The following is a 22,773-nucleotide window of genomic DNA, read 5'->3' as shown; positions in this document are numbered from 1 at the left end:
AAGGTCACAGTGAGGTCAAACATCCAAAAAATGATAACTCGAGAACGGAAGAAGCTATCAATGTCAAATTACACCACGTGATTCAGGTAGGTGGTGCCTAGCGCTGATTAGATTTTGGTCAAAATCGGTCAAAGGTCAAGGTCACAGTGAGGTCAATCATCCAAAACATTCGATTTTTGATGGTTTGGTATAGAATCATCATAGAAACTTCTGGTTTGCATCGCTACCTTCTCTCGAGACAGCTTTTATTAGACAAGGTCAGAGGTCAAGTTGACGATTTCGTAAGTACCAGTCTATGACTGCTTGTTTGTTTGTTTGTGTGTTTGTTTGTGTGTTTGTTTGTTTGTTTGTAGGCACGATAACTCGAGAACGGAAGGAGCTACCAATGTCAAATTACACCACGTGATCCAGGAGGGTGATGGCTAGTGCTGATTAGATTTTGGTCAAAATCGGTCAAAGGTCAAGGTCACAGTGAGGTTAAACATCCAAAACATTCGATTTTTGATGGTTTGGTACAGAATCATCGTAGAAACTTCTGGTTTGCGTCGCTACCTTCTCTCGAGACAGCTTTTATTAGACAAGGTCAGAGGTCAAGTTGACAATTTCGTAAGTACCAATCTATGACTGCTTGTTTGTTTTTGTTTGTTACTTACGAAATCTAAAGATTTCGTAAGTATATTGATGACTTCCGTTTGTTTGTTTCCTTGTTTGTTTGTTTGTTTGTAGGCACGATAACTCGAGAACGGAAGAAGCTACCAATGTCAAATTACACCACGTGATTCAGGAGGGTGATGGCTAGTGCTGATTAGATTTTGGTCAAAATCGGTCAAAGGTCAAGGTCACAGTGAGGTCAAACATAATTCCGTAAATTCATGTGGAGAAATGGAGTATTTTTGCTTCGCTCGACGTTACGAGTTCGTTTTAACTTCGATTTTAATTTTGTCTTCGGTTTTTGCGATCGCTTAGGACGGTTAAAACTCGGTTGTCGAAATTCTTGTAAAAATCGGATGTTTTGGAGACGTTTTAAGATTGTATAAAAAAACATTTCACTCGACGCGTCACGGGTCGTCCCATGATGCAGTGCGCTCGAGCAGACGCGTCGTTGAGTTACGTTAAGGTATAATATAATTGCGTGGAGAAATGAAGATTTTTGCTTCGGTCGACGTTATGATTTTTGATGGTTTGATACAGAATCATCGTAGAAACTTCTGGTTTGCGCCGCTACCTTCTCTCGAGACAGTTTTTATTAGACAAGGTCAGAGGTCAAGTTGATGATTTCGTAAGTACCAGTCTATGACTGTTTGTTTGTTTGTAGGCATGATAACTCGAGAACGGAAGAAGCTACCAATGTCAAATTACACCACGTGATTCACGAGGGTGATGGCTAGTGCTGATTAGATTTTGGTCAAAATCGATCAAAGGTCAAGGTCACAGTGAGGTCAAATATCCAAAAAATGATAACTCGAGAAGGGAAGAAGCTACCAATGTCAAATTACACCATGTGATTCAGGTGGGTGGTGGCTTGCGCTGATTAGATTTTGGTCACAATCGGTCAAAGGTCAAGGTCACAGTGAGGTCAAACATCCAAAACATTCGATTTTTGATGGTTTGGTACAGAATCATCGTAGAAACTTCTGGTTTGCATTGCTGCCTTCTCTCGAGACAGCTTTTATTAGACAAGGTCAGAGGTCAAGTTGACGATTTCATAAGTACTAGTCTATGACTGCTTGTTTGTTTGTTTGTGAACAGTATTACGGAAAAACTACTCGACGGATTTCGACGAAACTTGTTGGGGGGGGGTTAGGTATGGTCCAAGGATCATGCCATTAGATTTTGGACTTGGTCCCCCCCCCAAAAAAAAATTGTTAGAAATTTTTTGTTTTTGCATTTCTACATGTGTTAAGTGATTTCCACCACCCCCCAAAAAAAATTGTTGGAGAAATATTTTTTTCATTTATACATGTTATAAGTGATTTCCACCCCCCGCCCAAAAAAAATTTAGACAAATTTTTTTTTGAATTTCTACATGTTTTAAGTGATTTCCAACCCCCCCCAAAAAAAATTGTTAGAGAAAAAAAATATTTTTTGCAACTTTTTTTTTCAACAAAATTTCGATTTCTTTTTTTTGCATTTCTACATGTTTTAAGTGATTAGGATTTCGACGAAACTTGGTGGGGGAGGGGGAGGTTAGGTATGGTCCAAGGATCATGCCATTAGATTTTGGACTTGGTCCCCCCCCCCAAAAAAAAATGTTAGAAATTTTTTGTTTTTGCATTTCTACATGTGTTGTGATTTCCACCCCCCCAAAAAAAATTGTTACAGAAATTTTTTTTTTTTGCATTTCTACATGTTTTAAGTGATTTCCAACCTCCCCCCCCCCCCCCGCAAAAAAAAAATTGTTAGAGAAAACGAAATTTTTTGCAACTTTTTTTTAAACAAAATTTCGATTTATTTTTTGCATTTCAACATGTTTTAAGTGATTTCCAACCCCCCCCCAAAAAAAAAATTGTTAGAGAAAAAACATTTTTTGCATCTTTTTTTTCAACAAAATTTCGATTTCTTTTTTTTGCATTTCTACATGTTTGAAGTGATTTACAACCCCCCCCCCCTCCCAAAAAATGTTGGAGAAAAGAACTATAACTCTGTCAGCACTGTTGACATCATATTTAATGAATAAGATATTAGGTTCACTTGAGTGACCCAGCAGTATTGGCGGCGGAGGTTTTGAACTCTCCCGAGTGCTCCCCCTCTAGTATTATTGATGAAGTTGGTGTGATTGACTTTGATTAAAGTTTTGCATTTTTTTTCTTAAATAAATGGAGGAGAGAGTTAAGACATTTCTGAGGATTCTTTATGTATTAAAATTTTAGATTCAAATGTGCTTGTTGGAAACTAAAAAGGTTTTCACATTCTGTAGTAATTTTTCTCATAAATAAATGAGTTATTGTCTCAAATGTAAAAAGGAAAACTAACACTAAAAATATCTCATGTTTAAAAAGTAAAAATAATGGTTATACAAAAAGGCATATTTCCGGTGTGTGGCTCTAAAAGAGTAAATTTATCTCCAAACACAAACGTGGGGGAGATATACAAAAGTTTTTATCAGGAAGTAAATTTAAAACTACTGGAATACCAGGGGAATTACATCTACCAGGATATTCTTTCTGTGGTCCAGGCACAAACTTGGAGAAAAGATTAGATGAGGCAGACAATCCTAAACCATAAACCATGGAGCAAACCCATCAATAGGTCTGATGAAGTTTGCATGAGGCACGATATTAATTATGGGAATACCACAACGTTGGAAGAAAAACATGAAGCCGATAGAGAAATGTTGTATAATTTGTCTCTGATACATTAATTATGGGAATACCACAACGTTGGAAGAAAAACATGAAGCCGATAGAAAAATGTTGTATAATTTGTCTCTGATACAAATTTCAACTTTGAGAGAAAAAGTTTACAGGTTCATCGTGAAGAAGATGATCAGTGCTAAATTGGAACTTCGGCTTGGAAATTAAAAAAACTTATAGGCTCCAATGATGTCATTAAGATTGAAGAACAATTAGCTGATGAATTACATAAACCAATATAATCACAAAGTTTCATAGAAGGAAGGTTTATTCCAAGGAAGTTGATTATATCTGGTCCGCTGATTTGATTGAACTCAATAATGATAAGGGGTACAAGTATGCTTTAACCGTTATTGATTTGAGGAGTAGATATGCGTGGGTTGTCCATTTAAAAAACAAAACAGGTAATACTCTTATGTTAGCCTTTCAATAGATATTTAATAAAAGCAAGAGAAAACCTAAAAAATTGTGGACTGATGAGGGTACAGAGTTCTATCACAAGACATTTATGAATTTTCTTTAAAATAACAGCATTACATTATGCAGTACCTTTAATGAAGGAAAAGCGGTTGTGATTGAGTGCTTCAATCACACTTTAAAAGAGAGACTATATGAAAAATTCACTCAACTCAGTTCTCAACAATGGTCATCTTTAATTCAGGATACTGTAGATAAGTATAATGATACGATTCACACCTCAACGAATACCAAACCGTCAGAAACATTTACAAAATTAGAATATGAAAAAGAGATTAATGTCAGAAAGCCCAAGTTTAAAGTTGGTGATATAGTAAGAATGTACAGGTGGAAATCTCATTTTGAAAAAGGTTACACGAAATGATGGACAAATGAGCGTTTAAAAATCGTTGATGTACTAGATACATATATGTTCCTTGGACCTATAAGGTATATGATTTAAAGGGGGAAGAGATTTTATGTTCATTTTATTCACAGGAATTACAAAAGACAAGGATAAATTGAATTATTTTTTTAACTCTGCCCACACATGCCCCCCACCCACACAAGCCCCCCCACAAAATCCACATCCACACAAGCTCCACACACATAAACCCCACCCCACACAAGCTCCACCCACAAAAACCACATTCATCATATTCACATAATTAGTGATTTGTTAATTAGTTCCCCACACACATGTTCATTGAATTAAAAAAAATTGCTCCACCCACCCACACAAGCCCCACCCATCCACACAAGCCCCACCCATCCACACAAGCCCCACCCATCCACACAAGCCCCACCCACACAAGCCCCGCCCACACAAACCTCACCCACACAAACCCCATCCACACAAGCCCCACCCACACAAGCCCCGCCCACACAAACCCTGCCGACCACCTCATCCCCCCTTGTGTGCCCCCACCTTTGACCCACCACCACCTTCATCCCACCCCCCACCCTTTCCCACACACACAAGGAGGGGAGGGGTGGGATGACGGGGGTGGTGGGTCGTTGGGGGTGCGCACCTACCCCACCCCTCCTTTACATCTCCTTTATTCTTTTTTATAATTAAGAATTAAATAATTGAAAGCAAAGCAAATATAATTTATCAAGATTGAAAATATTAAACATTCTTCTTTGGGTAAATATTCAGTTGTAAGAATGGATGATCTTTCCCAGCAATCTTCTTCAGATGTCTTGAGTGTCATGTCAGATTCCTCAGAAGATTAAGTTGTGTGTTTGGTTCATCCAGACAGGTGTTTAAACTGAAAAATAAAATAAAATAATAATGAGTCAACACTCAAGAGAGATACAGACAGATATATAGAGACAGAGGGATAGAGATGCAGATAGAGAAAAACAGACAGACAGAGACAGACAGAGAGAGACAGAGACAGAGAGAGACAGAGACAAATAGAGAGAGGCAAACAGAGAGAGACAGAGACAGATAGAGAGAGACAGAGAGACAGAGACAAACAGGGAGAGACAGAGACAAACAGACCGACAGAGACAGAGACAAATAGAGAGAGACAGAGACAAACAGAGAGAGATAGATGGAGACACAGAGAGACATAGACAAACAGAGAGAGAGAGACAGAGATAAAAAGACAGAGACAGAGGGAGAGAGAGGCAGTTGGAGAGAGATAGAGAGACAAATAGACAGAAAGACAGAGACAAACAGAGAGAGACAGAAAGACAGAGACAAAGTGATAATTTCTCACCTTAGACTCGGGATAAAAGGGCATGAGAGTACTTGTTTCCAGTCAACAATAATATCATTCAGTTCATTTCTGAATGATTGGATATCTTGAAGAAAGTCGTTTATTTTTATCCACTCATCATATAATTCAGATAATTCGTTTTCCACATCTGTAATTAACAATGCCCTTATTGGAGGCAGTCTGTTGAAAAAAACCCAAGAATTATTAGTCGTACAGTGATTTAATTCTGTTTTAAACAATAAATAATAAATTGGGTTGTGAAATCTCACCTCTCATCTTGTGAAACGATTGATCCGTAAGGTTGTCGTAAGAATCTGTACAATCCATTCTGTGAAAACACCTCCATTCGCTCAAAACTTGGTTTTAATAAGCACGTAATGACATAATGGAAGATTACATAACAATGGTTTTTCCACGAAAGAAAATGACTTGGTTCGGGTGGGGCAGCCTGACTCAATTCCACGGCAACTGTGCTTTAAAAACACTTCCCCATTTTACGAAACCAAAGGTTTCGTGCTTGAAGAGATAAAGTGAATACACTCAATGGAAATGAATGTTATAATAAAATTAATTTATTCCCTGAAGTAGAATGTGGGCAAATATGAATGGAATGAAAATATAAAAGGAAAGAAGTGCTTAAATCAGTAAGTTTAATATTTGCTCAATGGGGCAGAGATCAGTCTCCTATTTTGGGCTTTTAGGGCTTGAGACAGAAAGGTTTTAACATTAGCTTGTATGGGAGAGGGAGGAAATCAGTCTCCTGTTTTGAGTTTTTGGGGCTTGAGTTAGAGAGTTTCCCCATTTATTTGTATGGGAGGGGGAGGAAATCAGTCTCCTGTTTTGGGCTTTTGGGGCTTGATCAGAGAGTTTTTTTTCCCCTTTTTCCCCATTCATTTGTATGGATGCCTTAGAAACCTCATTTATCCTCTACTCCCAAATCATTCGCATCATATCCCCATTGTTCTATTCTCATATAAACGATGCACCCTTCTTCATTAATTTTTTTTTAATTTTAATTGGAACTGTGAATTCTGTATGACCTGGAGATAAAAGCAACACTTCTGTATCTTTGGAATACGCAGCCGTTTTATTTAAGGATATATATCCTGATATATCACTTAATCTTGCCAAGTCATTTGCGTCAGTCGGGATTGGATAATTTATTAATTTATATGCATTTTTCATATTAATATTTTTTGCTATACTATATTTCTGTTGTTCAGCCTGTGACTTTGTGTAATAATTTGATAAATCAATATCCAGTTCTTGGGATACACCAAAGATAGAACCATCTTTATAGTCCAGGAGCCCAGAAGGTTTATTCAAGTGAAAAGCGCCGGAAAGGCTTGACCTCATGGGCTGATGGGGTCATCCACCGACATCACAAAAATGCATTGCTGCCGGGTCTGACCCGTGGCTTTTCCCCCAAAATCACTCAATTAGTGACGCCATTACCGATAAACCTATTTTGCTCAATATCTGGAAAAATATGCATGCTAATATAATGAATAAGGTGTGTACACCTATGTTTTCATGGTCAATCATTACACTGACACCCACATTATTGCTAGAAAATGTATAGTTTACCGTGTAAATGTTTAGTTCACCCACTCGGTTAGCAACGCCATTGTGGAAAAACTCATTTTCATTAATATCTGAAAAACACTGCATGATAATATCACAAATAAGTTGTCTAGACCCATGTTTTTATGGTGAAATATTACAAGCCCAACTCTAGTGCTTGAAAATGTTGAGTTCACCCTGAAAGTTGCCTACTGGAGTCATACCATCTCTGTCTTTTGTTACAATGTGGCAAATAATGCATTGGTCTGTCCCTTTTTGTTATTTACAGATCATGGCAAATGATGCCCCTGTTTGTATTATTTGCAAAGAAAGAGGAGAAAAGAAACGTGCCCTGAAGTGTTTCAATTCCAGCAACTGGGAAACAGCCAAAAATGCTGCTAGAGGGCGAAAGGCAATTCAAAGTGACAAGTTTTCGAACGCCTCGGAAGAGATCAGAACAGCTAAGGGCTTAGAAGGCAAATATTACCACTCAGTTTGTCTCAGTCGATTCTGTGCTGTTAAGAGAGGAGCACCTCCAAGCACAGAACCATCTGAACCACCTCAGAAGACCACTAGTTCAAGTTCCGATCATCCATCTTCCAGCATGATAGGCGTCCTTGGACAGGAATGTCTTTTTTGTGGACAGAAGAGGAAGAGGAAGTTGCAGAAAAATGAACCCCTCAGCCAATGTTTGACCACAGACAGGAGCAAGGCAATCCTTCTTGTTGCTAATAAAATGTGTGATACTAGGATCATTGGACTAGGGGAAGATCTTATTGCAAAGGAAGCCAAATACCATAACACTTGTCATCTTGACTATGTAAGACTGGATGTGACAGATGAAGAGCAAACGCCGAATCGGAAGATGCACGTTGAAGCCTTCAAAAACTTGTTGATGTTCCTTGAAAATGAAGTCATCAAAAACAAAACTCCCATGTCGGCGTCAGTAATTTTCAATTTGGACAAAGAAGAGTTTCTTGCTCTTGGAGGAACGCAGGATGACTGACAGGTAAACGACACAAAGTCTGATATCGAAGATAAACGAACGATTCCTGGAAATCCTCATTGACAAAAGAGTGAACAAATCTGGGAACCTTGTATTCCACTCATCACTGACGTTTGCTGAGACATTTGCTATGCTGACTGATTCCAATGAAAAGATTGAAGAAATCTGGTGTGCTGCCATGGCATTACGATCTTTAACAGCTGAGGAGGTAGATGTCGAAGCTGTTACATCCTTTGTCTGCGTGCTGTATGGCTTCAAAACCTCTGACATTAATGAAGCCAGATACAAGGCATTCATGCGAATGGGTATTGGTGACGAAAAGGAGCCCCGTGCCAGAATAAAGAAGATAAATTGTGCCTCTCTTCCCCCGTGTGCCAAGACACTTGGTAATCATATGAAAAGGGTGCACTATGTGGCAATAATCTGGAAGAGAGCTGATCAGACAGATCCAACTGGTGGGGCGAGTCTGACAGACCAAGGATGGAAGTTGTCTCAAAACTGCTTTTAACCAGACTGGTATCCAGGAAGTTCAGTTCCAGAGACCCTCACAGGCCCACATGAGGACGATGGGGATGGCGTGGAAGATAATTCAGTAGATGAGGTAGAGTCAGATAATGCTTGGAGTGAGGACAGTGATGAGAGTGACGAAAGTGATAGAAAAGACTTGTATTGCCAAGAGAACATCAAGTTAGTTATGTGAACTGCATATTTGCAAGTTTTCCATATATCATTGTTCGGTAATGGCGTCGCTTAATGAGCGGGTGGGCGACACATTTACATGGAAAACTACACATTTCCCAGTAATAACACGGGTGTCAGGGTAATTATTGACCATAAAAATATCGGTATAGACACCTTATATGTGATATCACGCACAGTTTTTCAGATAGTGAGGTTTCGGTAATGGCATCACTAATTCAGTGGATGAGCCATGCATTTACGTGGTAAACTATACATTTTCTAGCAATATGCATAGCATCAGGGTAATGATTGACCATGAAAACAGGTATGGACACCTTATTCGTGATATTATCATGCATAGTTTTTGCTAGATATTGAGGAAATTAGGTTTTTCGGTAATGTCACCACTAATTGAGTGATTTCGGGGGGAAAGCCACAGGTCAGACCCGGCAGCAATGCATTTTTGTGATGTCGGTGGATGACCCCATCAGCCCATGAGGTCAAACGTTCCAGCGCTTTTCACTTGAATCAACCTTCTGGGCTCCTGGACTATTACCAACATGTCATTTATATTAGATTAAAAATAATGTCATTAAAAATTTTATTTTTGTTGAGTTGAAATTGTTGAGTTAAAGACATAATTGACCACAACGCTTGGAATTTAATTCTTCGACTTGAAATGTTTGATAAACACCATTCTGTCAGAATTTTTTTTACTTCAACAGGTGGTGGAAGACTAAAACTATCAAAATAATATTTGTCTTGACTATTAAAAATACAAACCCAATATGAACCGTTCCTATTATTATCTTCTAAATTCATAATAATATTCTTTGTATGTTTAGACACGTTTGTTAATTCATCTCTCGTACAAATAACCACATTATGAATTTTTAATTTCTTACAATATTTGATAAGTTCTAAATTTGATGTTGTATTCTTTCCAAATTCTTAAACCACTCATCAATACCCATTTATTTATTAGAAAGATATAATCCATTACCCCTTTTAGTTAATTTTACACCTGCTTGTGCAATAGAAGAAAGCATATCTCCAATGAACAATCTCGCTTTATCAGGCAAACTTTCAAGTTTTTCAGCAAAATCTACAATTACACCACTTCCACTAATTTGTTTCTCCAACTCTTTGTTATGTCTTTCCAATTATTTTTGAGCCCGGAGTTGAGCCTTCCTTTCGTTGGCAGTTTTCACCACTGCTGAAATACCACCCGTTAATGCTCCAGCCACACTTAAACCAGCAAATACATGAATTAGAAATAGGAGAAATCCTCCACTTGTCTCTCTTATTGAATATTTCTTCAACATTGGTTTTGACATTTTAATTTTAAGTGAGCCAGTCTTGTTTAAGATTTTCACCTGTTCTCTTGTGAGCAAAACATCAATTCTTACTGCTCCTTTTCTCTGAATTTTATTAACTATTAAATTATTATTATTATTAAATTGTATTAATTATTAAAAGGCTTTCAATTTTGAATACAAGATGATAGTTTATGAAGATTGATTTGATTAACATATACCCCAGTTGGCACTTTACTTCTCATTTATTTATCAAAAATATTACGTGAGACGAATCATAACACCATTATCTGTATTAATCTGTAATTCTGTTTCTTCCAAAAGCAAACAATATGTATCAACTTCTTCACTCTCTCCTCTTTCAATGTATAGGGAGGTATCCACTCGATTAGACTTTATAGTTTCCTTTTGAGCACTCGGGTCAATTGCATAGATTGTATACAGACTTTTAAATGCTGTCATATCCGAAATAGGTTCTTTATTTCCATTGCTTTCACACACCTTTTGGTAAGACTTGTATGCTTCAGCATAATCATTTTTTCCCAATTAATTTCCAATCTATATCGTGGATAAAATGTTCCATCAAGAGAAACACGAAGTTGTTTGACCTTAGCATTATCACTCAATGCATTATTCTTATCAGTAGCAGTGTTGTTGTGGGGCCGGACGTTGGCCGCGAGCACGACTGCTAGATGGAGCAGTAGAGTAGGCTTGACCGATCACCCGGAATTTATGTCGTCACTCCGGAAAAGTCCAGAGCCGACGGGTCCTGACTGGACTGAAGATCGCCAACAGGTCACCCGCGTGGAATAGGGTGAATAGCCAAATTTCTATATACCCAAGTATCTACGCGGGGAATCTACCGGGGAAATTCACCCTCGACAGAACTCGTACGAAATGAGTCGCTTAGCGCGCTCGTTCCGTGTGCGATCCGAGCGGTTTAATCGCCAAGAACCGTCGGTCCCAAATGTCCCCTTACGGCCGTAACAGCTTTTACTAATTCTCAAACATGCAGCACGCTCAGCCAATGAAGGAATGGACACGAACGAGCTGAAACATTCAACAAATGGGGATATTTATTGAATAGTAATGGGGAAATTAAGGGAAGCACGCAAGAAGCAGAGCGAAACCGATTATTATTATTAAGCACATAAATACAGGCAAAAACACTTATACATTTCACAACTTATCAGACGGGCCCACGGACACACACACACACACACACACACACACACACACACACACACACACACACACACACACACACACACACACACACACACACAATTGGACCAATGGTCTTTATTAGGACCTTCAGCTCGGAGGGACAGGCAGATCTTGTTATCTTGTCAGACAAGCTTGTTATCTCTTGTTTGTGGTAACATATGTAGCGGCCTGCGACTCCTTTTTATTTGGCTTGTGCAGTTGTTTGTGGCTTCAATTTTCGATCGGTACTGTGCAATACGGTGTCGCTCTTCGAGGAGTTTGTATTGTTGTATCTTCGGACTTTCATTGGTTCGCTCGCGCTCACGGGATAATCGTTTTCTTTCAGCTGCCGACATTGGAATTTTCTTGCCCTTTTTTTCAGAAAGTTTTTCCCTATATGTTGCTAATCGTTTTCGTTCACTGGTTAAGCGAAGTGCATTCTGTTCAGTGGTGTTCTCTTCCGTCTGCTTTTTTCGGGAATGCCTCTTCCTTTCTGCAGCTGTCATGGCTGTTGATTTTCCCATGCTTCTGGTGGTACTTATCTGCAACTGATAAAAGAATAGTTGAAATGGATGCATCAATGATAATACAATCGGTTGCTACTTATTTATAGTCTGTTTTATCTTAAATATTGTGGACAGAAATTATGCCATAAAACGTGACATACTGCACCCTGAAACTAAGCCAACAAAGGAGTGTATTGCATTAAGAGCATATCTATCAATATGTATCAGTGAATCATTTATTTTACATATGCGTCTATTGGTTAATTTCCCATGAATTTGGAAGTTCCAGGCTTTGTCGGGTGTGTGATACGCTGTGACGTACATCCGATGTGACGTACACCTATACATTATTGCACAGATGCAGGTGTGATCACATTTAACATCAGATAGTGTAATATATGTAATTATTCCTTAACTATACCTTAATTATGATTAAATGCAACAGTGTGGCAATGATGTTCCATCCAATTTGGCCGATATTCCATCTCCATTATCTCAAACGTGACGTACAAAAAATGTGACGTACTCTCTAAGAGTGGAAGTTGGGTCATAAATAAAAAACGGGACATCCAAAATGAATAATATTGCCAAAACAATTCAATCATCATACAGTGTATGTTTTAATGCTAAAAAATAACAACCTGATGCCTATTTTACATTATAAAGCCAAGCATCTTTGAATTAACCGTACTCTCTAACATCCAAATAGGCACACTTTGGATGCTCGACACACGCGTATACCTCGAACCTCAACTATTTTGCAGTTACTGGCAATTAGCATAGCCTTCAACCATTACACAACAATAAATAATTTAACCATGAAGGTTAAAGTAATATTTGTATCGCACCATTCTAAAGGAAAGTTAGGTTTGAAAATTAATTTTGCCTGAAATTGTATTTTGGAAATTTTTGTAAAAATTGTACCACAATATTACAATAATTATTTTTAATTGCCATATATTTGTTCCAGGCTTGATTCACAATCATCAAAAAAATTTTTTTGGTGACAATCAATTGTTTAAAATGTTTCAATATTTATCTATGTGAGGTGTGCTTGATGATCTGTCACTAGAATTTACCAATTTTTACCCTATTTTCAACATTTTAATTTAATATATCTCAGCAAATATTGGTCCGATCCCACTTAATGTATATATCAAGATGATCGTCTAAAAATTTCCTGTCCAATTATCAACATTGTATGTCTCAAAAATTTATGGTACAAAATATATAAGCTTTTTAATGCCAACGAGGGTGAATTGTACACGTTCCCATGCTACAATCCTATATAAAGATAGTGAATACAACGGACTGTGATGTTTGTAATCATGAATATAAATGTTATAAAAAACATCTTCAAACCAACAAACATACATTCAATCTTTTCAGACAAATATCTCCATTTGACCAAGAAACAAAACATTGTGATAGATGTGATAATGATGTTCTTTAAAAAAAAATTATAATAAACACCTTCAATCATGCAAACACAAGCACAATGAAGAACGGGAAGGTGCCACTAAATTCTCCATTGAAAACACTGATGGGGCATTTAAAGGACATATAAAAATAAGATTGTTTTGATTTCAAGACCCTGGACCATCTTCAATCATTGAAGCTAAATTGATATTCAACAAAAATTCAATCATTGATATGTTTTAACAAAGTATTGAAATGATATTTAAAAACACATGAAGTGAAATGAAAACTTTTAAGTTTTATATGGGAGTAAAATTGAATATGGTAAGAGAAGGTGATGAAACAACTCCCAATATGAAGACAAACCCTCACTTTATCTCATCATTTCAACATTTTGTAAGATATGATGTTTACGATGAACTCCAGAGACAAGAACAAGATGTTGATAACACTGTAGTAGGTAGTGGATTTGCCATTACAAAAATAATCTTTTTGGATACACACATCTTAAAATCAGATCCTCTTCAAGCTTCTTCTTATGTTGATTTACTAAAAGAGATAAGACTTAAGAAAGCGGTTGTTAATATTCAAAACAAAGATAATAAATGTTTTCTATGGTCTGTTCTTGCTCACTTACATCCTCCACAATGGAATCCTGAAAGGGTTGAACATTAAAAGAAATATGAGAATACATTAAATGTTAAAGATTTAAAGTTTCCAATGTGATGAGAGATATTCCTAAATTGAAGAAAATGAATCATCTATATGTTAATGTATATGGATTAATGGATACAAACAAAGTTCAGATATTAAAAATTTCAAACAATTATAAAAATGATTATACACACATTGACCTTCTCTACTTTACTTCAAAGGAAAAATCACATTATGCTTTCATCAAAAATTTATCAAGATTAACCAAATCACAACTATACAAGAGAAAATGTAAAACGTATCTCTGCAAGAGATATCTCAACTCCTTTCATACAAAAAAACGATTAAATCAACATTCGAAATATTATAGTAATCATAAATCAACCGCAATCAATTTTCCAAAAGCAGGTTCAAACATATCATTCAAAGATTTTAACAAATCTATAAAACATCCGTTTGTGATATATGCTGATTTTGAAAGTATCCTTGAAAAGATAGATACTGTTTCTACATGAATACAACAAGTTAGAAATTTATAGAGGAGAAGATGCCTCAGAGGAGTTTGTAAGACGATTGGAAAAAGCCTGTATAAGACAAAGAGAAATAATGGTTAAAACCTATAAACCAATGTCATTAACAAAGGGAGAGAAAAAGGAATTTAGAAAGAACAGTATCTGTCATATTTTTGAGGAGAAAATTGAGGGAGAGGTCAAGGTTAGGGATCACTGCCATCTTACTGGTAATTATAGAGGTCCAGCTCATTCCCATTGTAATCTTAATTACAAGCCTCCAAACTTTATTCCTGTCTTTCTTCACAACAACGCTCACTATGACACACATCTATTTCTAAATGAACTTTCAAAGACATCTGGAGATATTTCTGCCATTCCTTACACAGATCAAAAATACATCTCATTCACAAAAACAATTCATACATCCCTCATAACCCATATCAGATTTCTTGACACATACAAGTTTATGGCAAGTCCATTATCTAACTTAGCATCAAATATTAAAAACTTACCGAATCTTAAATCACAAATCTCAAATCAAGAAGAGATTGATCTCTTATCACAAAAGGGAATATTGTTGTGGGCCGGGGTTCGGTGACGGTAAACGACCACTAGGTGGAGCAGTCGAGCTGTCTCCCTCTGAACACCCGGAATTTAGGTCGTGACTCTCGGATAAGTCCGAAAGGTCATGGGTCCCTTAGCGGACCGTGGTCACCAATATTTCGATGGCGTGGGGTAGGGTTAATTGTTTAATTTCAATATGCCCAAGTATCGTTGTCGTCTAACTACCGGGGAAAACCACACCCTCGACGGACCTCGGGCGGAACGCACCATTTACCGAGCCCAATCTGGGTGTAAACCGAGCGGGGATTACCAAGATCCGTCGGTCCAAATGAACAATTTACGGCATGAATGGCCTTGCTGGGTCAATGGGAGAAAGCACAGAAAACGAGCTGGTACATTTAACAGGGGGTTATTTATCAACAATAATCAGAGAGGGGAGTACACAAAGAGCAGAGTTATCCGAATAAAGAAATGTAATGTACAATAAACACAGGGCACTTAGACAGTTTCTACTAAACAGACTGGCGACACATACACACACACACACACACACACACACACACACACACACACACACACACACACACACACACACACACACACACACACACACACACACACACACGCACACACACACAAAGAAATGGTGGCCACGGCATTTATTTGCACCTGTCCATCTCGTGCGGTCTGGTTGAGCTTGTCTGGTGGCGGGACTCGCACCCGCTGCCAACAATGCAGCACCAAGCACCAGGGACCAGGAACAATGCCACGGATGCCAGCCAGCATGGGAATGGACCAAACGAGATGCCAGCAGGCAAGACGAGGCTTCCTCTCTTTCTCCTTCTTGACGGGGCGAACCTTCTCTTCTCGACGGCTCGCCACACTCTCTCGTCTTCCCCTCCCCCGCGCGTCGAGGGAATCACTCTGAGGTACTCGCTTTCGGATTGGATAAGGGGTTGTCAGGCGATTCATGGCCACCGAGCTCATGGTGGGCGGAGGGAACCTCACCCCTGTACGTGACACGCTGCACGTGGGCGATGGATGGCGATGGTGTGAAAACGAAGGATGAAAATTTAAAGATAAATCAATAAAAACCTTACTATAAAAGTAACTCGTAGCGCACACAAGAAATTCCCATTAGACAGAAGGACGGGACCCTAATTATAAACACATACTTATCGAAATAACTGAACTGTGGGGGCTGCTGTCTGTCTGTGTGCAAATGGCTTCCAGATTCGAAACACAATCCCCTCCCCTTTTTACAGACTCGTCCCAAGTCGTCAAATTTTCATGTGGCATGCATGTGTAAGTTTTTACCCTAGTACGTTTTAACTATGGATCCCTGAGTGCGACATTTTTATACATGTCCCAAAAATAAATAACCTTGTGCGCTGCATAACTAAACTATCAGACTCACTCGGACAACTTAAATAAATTGCCGGTGTTAAGACAAACACACAGGTGGGTTAAGAACTTATTTACATTTCTAACTTATCTATTTACACTAACCATGGCCCAGGACCTGTTGTCTGTGGGAAAAAGAAAAGTCATTGCTGCTGGAATGAACATGAAAAGAATGAATGCATGGGCTGCACAAATGCAGTCTTTATGGAGTGGCTGCCTGCAGGGCAGTCCTTGCAAACACCTGAAGATGGTCCTGGCACACATGGTTGAGATGATGACACGGGCAAATGCAACAAGGGCAGCAGGCATGGGGTCAAGGCAAAGGCAGGCAAATAAGGCATGGCAAACGCGGACCAGGAGGTGTAGCACAAACAGGCCGGCATATGTAGCTGGCCGGCCTCTGGTCTGGTCCATGAGGTTCTGTGGAGGGAGTGCGGTGGTGCCGGCCAGTCCAGAAACAGGCTCGGACCTACCCTACTGTCTCCTCCAAACCTATCGCCTTTGCCTGTCTGTCCATACCCACTCCCTTAGTTTGCAACAAGAAAACAAAATTTAGACTCCTTTTTATTTTTTTTATTTGATAATTTTAAGTGTCCCTAACCCACCTATTGTCTTTGTCCGGCTAACCTATCCTGTCAACCAAGCCGACTCCCAACCCCTAAGATCCTTTTTTGGAGGGGAATAAGAGAGAGACTAGTGTCCTGCCTCGAGGCCTAACAAAACCTCAGAACAACCTCCACAGAGTTCAGCAATCTTCCCAAAGTGAGTCCAGCGGCCTACAGAGCAAAGGGATAGATGGTGCGAAGGGGTACATTTTTTTTTTCTTCTAACTATCCTATCCTTTATTAAACTTTAAACTATCCCCGGGGCTTTATAACACACCTGTCACTTTGAACTATCGGTTCTAACATTAGATAATGTCCATTATCAATTTGGGCCTGGCCCTCAAATTTTCTCTCGTGCCCTTGCACAATTTTATGGCTGGGCAGCGTGGCTCAACTGGCATGGACTTCCATCTGCCGAACTCTAACTATGACACCCCCGGGCCCTGAGGCTGTCTCCGAGCCTACCTGCTCCCTATGAACGCGGGGGAGGGGGGGTGCCCTTCCTGGCATTGCCCCCCTTCTATGCCCACGTGGCATTTTGGTGCTCCGGGTTCCTTTCCGAGGATCGCCCGTGCCCACGACACTATCCCGGTCCCATGGACCCCTGGCCTACTCTGGCCGACTACTTCGGTGCCCTCTACTCAATACTCACCTTTCTACAGCCATGCTCCCAGCCGGTCAATGGACTCCTGCATCCGTCAAAAAGGTTTCGAGCCTTCTTCCCACACCAACAAAACGACCTCCTTTTGGTAAATTTGACCAACCCACTAACTAACATTACACTGACCCCGGGGTCCCTTGGGTGGGATTCACCCCTTCCCCCAATCATTCATTCGCACCATGCATTCCACATTCACTCCATTCACACTTGGGCCCGCTGTCCCACATTCACTCATTGTACACTTTTTTCACTTTTCAATTCACACACATCACTCAACACTGCCATTCTGCTAACTAAATTCCCCTAACTAACTCGTGCTCCCTGTCATCCCTTAGAGTAATGCACGTACCATTTAACTATGTAGCTGATCTTCATCCCCACGACACATTCCATGTCGGTCCGTGTCTCCCAAAATCCATTTTCCATTCTAAATCTAACCTAACATTCCCACTAACTGTTCCACAGGCCCCATGAGGAACAACTCATGCCCCATGAGGCCGCTCTATCGATCGCTAAACCCTTCCCACTAACTAATGCTCCTTTGCCCAAGCAGGATGTTGACCACATCCTGGTCAGAGACATGTACTCGTAGCAGGGCCCCTCGAACCTAGAACCTCCAGGGCGGCGGTTTACGGCACGCCCGTTCTTCCTTTTCATCGGGCGATACGTGTGGCCTTATCGTCGCCCCGCAAATTTCAACAAGCGCTCGCGTTCGAGGGATTCCCCACAGGGGACAACATGCGCTGTTCACCCGTAACTCGTGCCGCGAGGTCCCCAGTGACATCACCAGCACATTGAACCTGCGCGGTTTCCCGTGTAGGCCAGCCCGAGCGTATCATCCCGGGAACCTGCTCCGCGCGTTCCACGAACAGAACACGCGGCACGCAGCACGGGGAGCTTCACACACGTGCCCGCATGTGGACCCGTCCATTCCAAATTCGTACAACACTAGCCATCTACATTCTCGCTGTCCACGCAGCCGACCCGTATCCGACGTGGAGTGTTCTTGCGCCGGATTGCGATCGCGCAGATGCGCGCGTGCGGGCCGTGCGCTAAATATGCCATGGACCTCGTATGCGCCGTCGCGCGAACCTGGTGCGGTTGCCAAATTAACCCTTTGCGGCCTTCCAGGCTTGCTTTTCCCGTCCCCATCTGGATCAGTCTGTGTACCAATTCCACGCATGCACTCACACACGCAACGACACTCACACCATTCGCACACCATGACACGCACTCCGGGACAATCACATTGGGGATTTGTGTTAATTCAAGGGGTCCTGGGATCTTTACCCCCCCCCCAAACTCTTCATGGACCTGTATGCATCATGCACCCGCTCGACCTCGCACGGCCCGATCGGATTCACCTGGTCGCAATCCACTTCGAGGGAGCATACCGTCTCCCTCTGTTCCTGAGGGAGGTCACTCTGATGTTCGCCCTGGGTCTCAACACATTCCACCAGCTCGACCCATTGTCCCTTATTATCTCTACTTGTGTGTGTCCCTGTTCAGTTTCATGCAATTCGTCCCCCTCTTTTGATCTCTTCGTCTCCGTAACCTCGTTTATTATTTCCGTTTATTCCTGGCTTTTCGTCTCTTATTTTCTGCGTCTCCGTCACCTTTAATTTTCCGCCGTCCCCTCGTGTCCGAGTTTACACGTCTCCCCAATTATTGTGGTGGCGTCACTCGTCGTCCCGACCTCACCCGTCTCCATTGCAGGCTGAACACATTGCGCACTCCCTCTTGACTCGATCGTTCCCCCACGTGCAGGCACCATTTTCCAATCCATCGCTCGCATACTCGCCTGCAGGCTCAACCCCATGCTCTGCATCTCATCCCTCAGTGTTTGCATACTTGCATCCATTTTGTTTTCCATCGCTTGCTTGTTCACATTCATTTGGTGGGCATTCCCATCCATCTTTTGCATCAACGCCTCCATCATCTGTCCAGGCCCGTTGCTAGGGGGGGCATTTGGGTGCAATGCCCCCCCATGGCGCATCTGGTTCCCCCCCACTTGTATGCCACCCATTTATGCCCTGTTGCACCCTGTGAACAACTTAGTGTTTAAGGACGAGCGCCCACTGTGACCTTGCTGTTTAAGAGTTCACCTGTGTGAACTAAAACCCTTATTCCAGATGTTCAACATGGTGAATAATAAGGCCTTCTTGGATAAACTGTTCTTTAATAATATCCTTCTTTGAATAACAGTCAAGAGATAAGTGTGCGCTTCCCAGCGCATCTCCAAAAGCAATTGGCAAGACAATACAGTCCAAGACCACAAGATAAAAGATAATAACGCAAGCACCAACGCCAGCAGCCAAGACCTCGTGTCGAATGTCGATGTTGTGGGTGGTTATATATATATATATATATATATATATATATATATATATATATATATATATATATATATATATATATATATATATATATATATATATATATATATATATATATATATATATATATATATATATATATATATATATATATATCGTGGATCATTTAGTTTTAAGGAATAGCCAATCAGCATATTCGATATGGAGACCCTATTGAGCAGGTTACCTGATTGGTTGTAAGTTAGGTATAAATGTAATATAGTCATAATATGATTAAGGAAAAGACAAAAACTTACATAATTAAAGATGAAGTGCACGTGCACCACATGACCTTCACAACCCGTCAACCCTCCATCTTACAAAAGTAATTTTATAATAAAAATTAAAAATATGTGTGTTTGCAATCGTGCTTACATTTGAAATGATGCAGATAAAACCTGTTTTTGATGGATGCATCATTTAATAAATAAAACCGTCAACCGTCAAATCTCGCGAGTCGCGAGATTAGTGACGCGAGTCACGAGGGACGAATCACAGAGCACGACCTCGCAGCAGGAGAAAAAGACGGGGATGATGGAAATACGAAAATGGCTCAGAAAAGGAAAAAATGCAAGCGACGAAATTGAAGAAGATGATGAAAGAGATGTTGTGGGAGGAGTTGGAGGAGGAGGAGGAGGAAAAGACGATCATGTCGATGAAATACCGACAGAAGCTGGCCAACCTGGCCAAGCCAGCAACGTCAGCCCTGCGGCTGGAGCCCCAGCACAGACAGCCGAGTTTCCACGCTCGGCGGCGGCCTCGGGATCGGGTGTGACTGTCAAGCCGCTTCCCGATAATCTTGGAAGTGAGAGACTGAATGAAGTTGTTCTCCAGTGGTACCCTGGCCATCTGTTGCAGAACAAGAGTCGCTCGTTTGTGTCCTCGTGGTACCAGACTAATGAATGGCTGGAATACAGTGTGCAGACAGATGCAGCATTCTGCTATCCATGTAGGAAGTTTAACACCGCACGTGGCCCAGTGGACTCTACTTTCACAGTGTGAGGCTACCGGAATTGGAAACATGCCGTGGAGAAAGACAGGGGGTTTCACAAACACGCAACTTCAAACGAACATTTAACTTGTGTTTTGAGGTGGAAGGAGAATGAGAGGCGCATCGATTGTGGTGAGGAGATTTCCACACTCCTCAATGCTGACCAGCTAAATAGAAACCGGTACTATGTGTCTGCTCTTATAGATGTTGTGGGATTTCTCGCCGAAAATCAGATACCTTTTAGAGGGAGCCTTGATAATTTTGAGGATATGTCAGATGGGCACAGTGGGCTCTTCCTCTCGCTTTTAAACTACACACTCAAAAAAGACACCGAGCTCGCCTAAATAATAAAGCATATCCCACGAAACGCAAGCTATACTAGTCCGGAAATGCAGAATGAACTGATCTGCACATTGAGTAATGTTGTGACGGATGCCATCGTGGAAGAAGTAGGCACATCGTGGTTTACTATCAAGGTGGATGGGACGAGGGACCCCACTGAATGTGAGAACATATCAATCATCTACGCACAATAGCTCCAGCCGACGCTGGAGATGCAAAAACATTGACAGACCTAATAATTGCAGAGCTGACAAAAACAGGACTTGACACGTCAAAATATTAAGTCAGGTGTACGACGGGGCTTCGGTAATGGCTGGGAAGCACGGTGGGGTGCAAAAGTTGTTGCAAGAGATATTGGAAAGAGAAATCCCCTATGTGCACTGCTTAAATCACCAACTCCATCTGGTAGTTATCCACGCACTGGCAGCAGAGAAAGCTGTCACTGATTTCCTCGAGGTTTGTTGTTGCCTGTACAAATTCTTCAGAAAGCCCACTGTTGCTGCACAGTATGAAGGTGAGCGGTTAAAACGACTTCTTGATCAAAGGTGGACGGGACATTTAGCCACCGTGTCTGTGATCATAGGATCTTTAAAGGATATCACATCCTTACTGTCGGAGATTGATGCAGAGCGCGCATACGGTGCAGAGATGAGGATGGAGGATATTGGGCTTTTGCAGGAAGTCTCTGGGCCTGCCTTCATGTTCATTGCTATCTTTGTACAAAAACTGCTGATGTTGTTAGATGGCCCTAACAGACTCTTGCAGGCAGAGGACATGGACTTGCTAACGGGGTTGGAACTGGTGGCGAGTGCTACAAAGTGCGTGAAGAAACTCTGCTCTGAGGATGAGTTCACTGATCTGTGGAACCAGGCCAACGATGCTCGCACTTCTACACCTGCACCACCAAAACGGAGACGGACAATGCATAAGAACTTGGAACAGTTTGTAGTTTTGGAGATGACAGGACAAAACAACGACAATGACAAGACGGAACTGCAGAGGGTTTTTACAGCGCAATTGACACTGTGCTTGGCGAGATCGCTCAGCGCTTCAGTGAGCGCAACACACAACTCGCCCGTTCACTCGCTGCCTTGAATCCTGAAAATGGCACGTTTTTGGATCCCCACTTGCTCCAGCACATCATGACATTAACAAAGTCAACTATCAATGAAACAGTGTGTGGTTGCAAAGCAGTTTATTCGCTCACAGACAGAAAAGCAGCCAAACGAGAGATGGACAACACAAAAACTCCTCTCAACATACCACAAAACGCTGGAAGCCATGCCAAGTGTAGTGACTGCGATGAGACTTGGACTAACATTTGGTGCGTCCACTGCCATGTGTGAAAACTCATTCTCAACATTGAGGAATGTCTTCACTGACCATCGACGGTCCATGCGCCATGCACGCAAAGCACAACTGGAACAGCTGG

General features: G+C 40.9%; 1 protein-coding gene across 10 annotated transcripts in view; it reads left to right on the top strand.

Annotated features, from left to right (window-relative positions):
- The window catches only part of LOC147032229 (indian hedgehog protein-like), a 183,276-nt gene that overhangs the window by 107,055 nt on the left and 53,448 nt on the right, over positions 1-22,773 (top strand). The window contains exon 1 of one of the 10 annotated variants that reach the window (XM_085869636.1): positions 21,599-22,773. This exon is cut by the window's right edge and continues 112 nt beyond it. The exons of the other annotated variants lie outside the window; for them this stretch is intronic. The gene's annotated coding sequence lies outside the window, so the exon portion shown is untranslated. Of the gene's footprint in view, positions 1-21,598 lie in introns of those variants that run through there. 10 annotated transcript variants of the gene reach the window in all.

This window comes from Eptatretus burgeri, chromosome 2 (genome assembly GCF_056783735.1).
Source record: "Eptatretus burgeri isolate ZD-2024b chromosome 2, Ebu_testis_v1, whole genome shotgun sequence".
Taxonomy (NCBI): Eukaryota; Metazoa; Chordata; class Myxini; order Myxiniformes; family Myxinidae; genus Eptatretus; species Eptatretus burgeri.
This window is presented reverse-complemented; position numbering and strand designations above follow the sequence as displayed.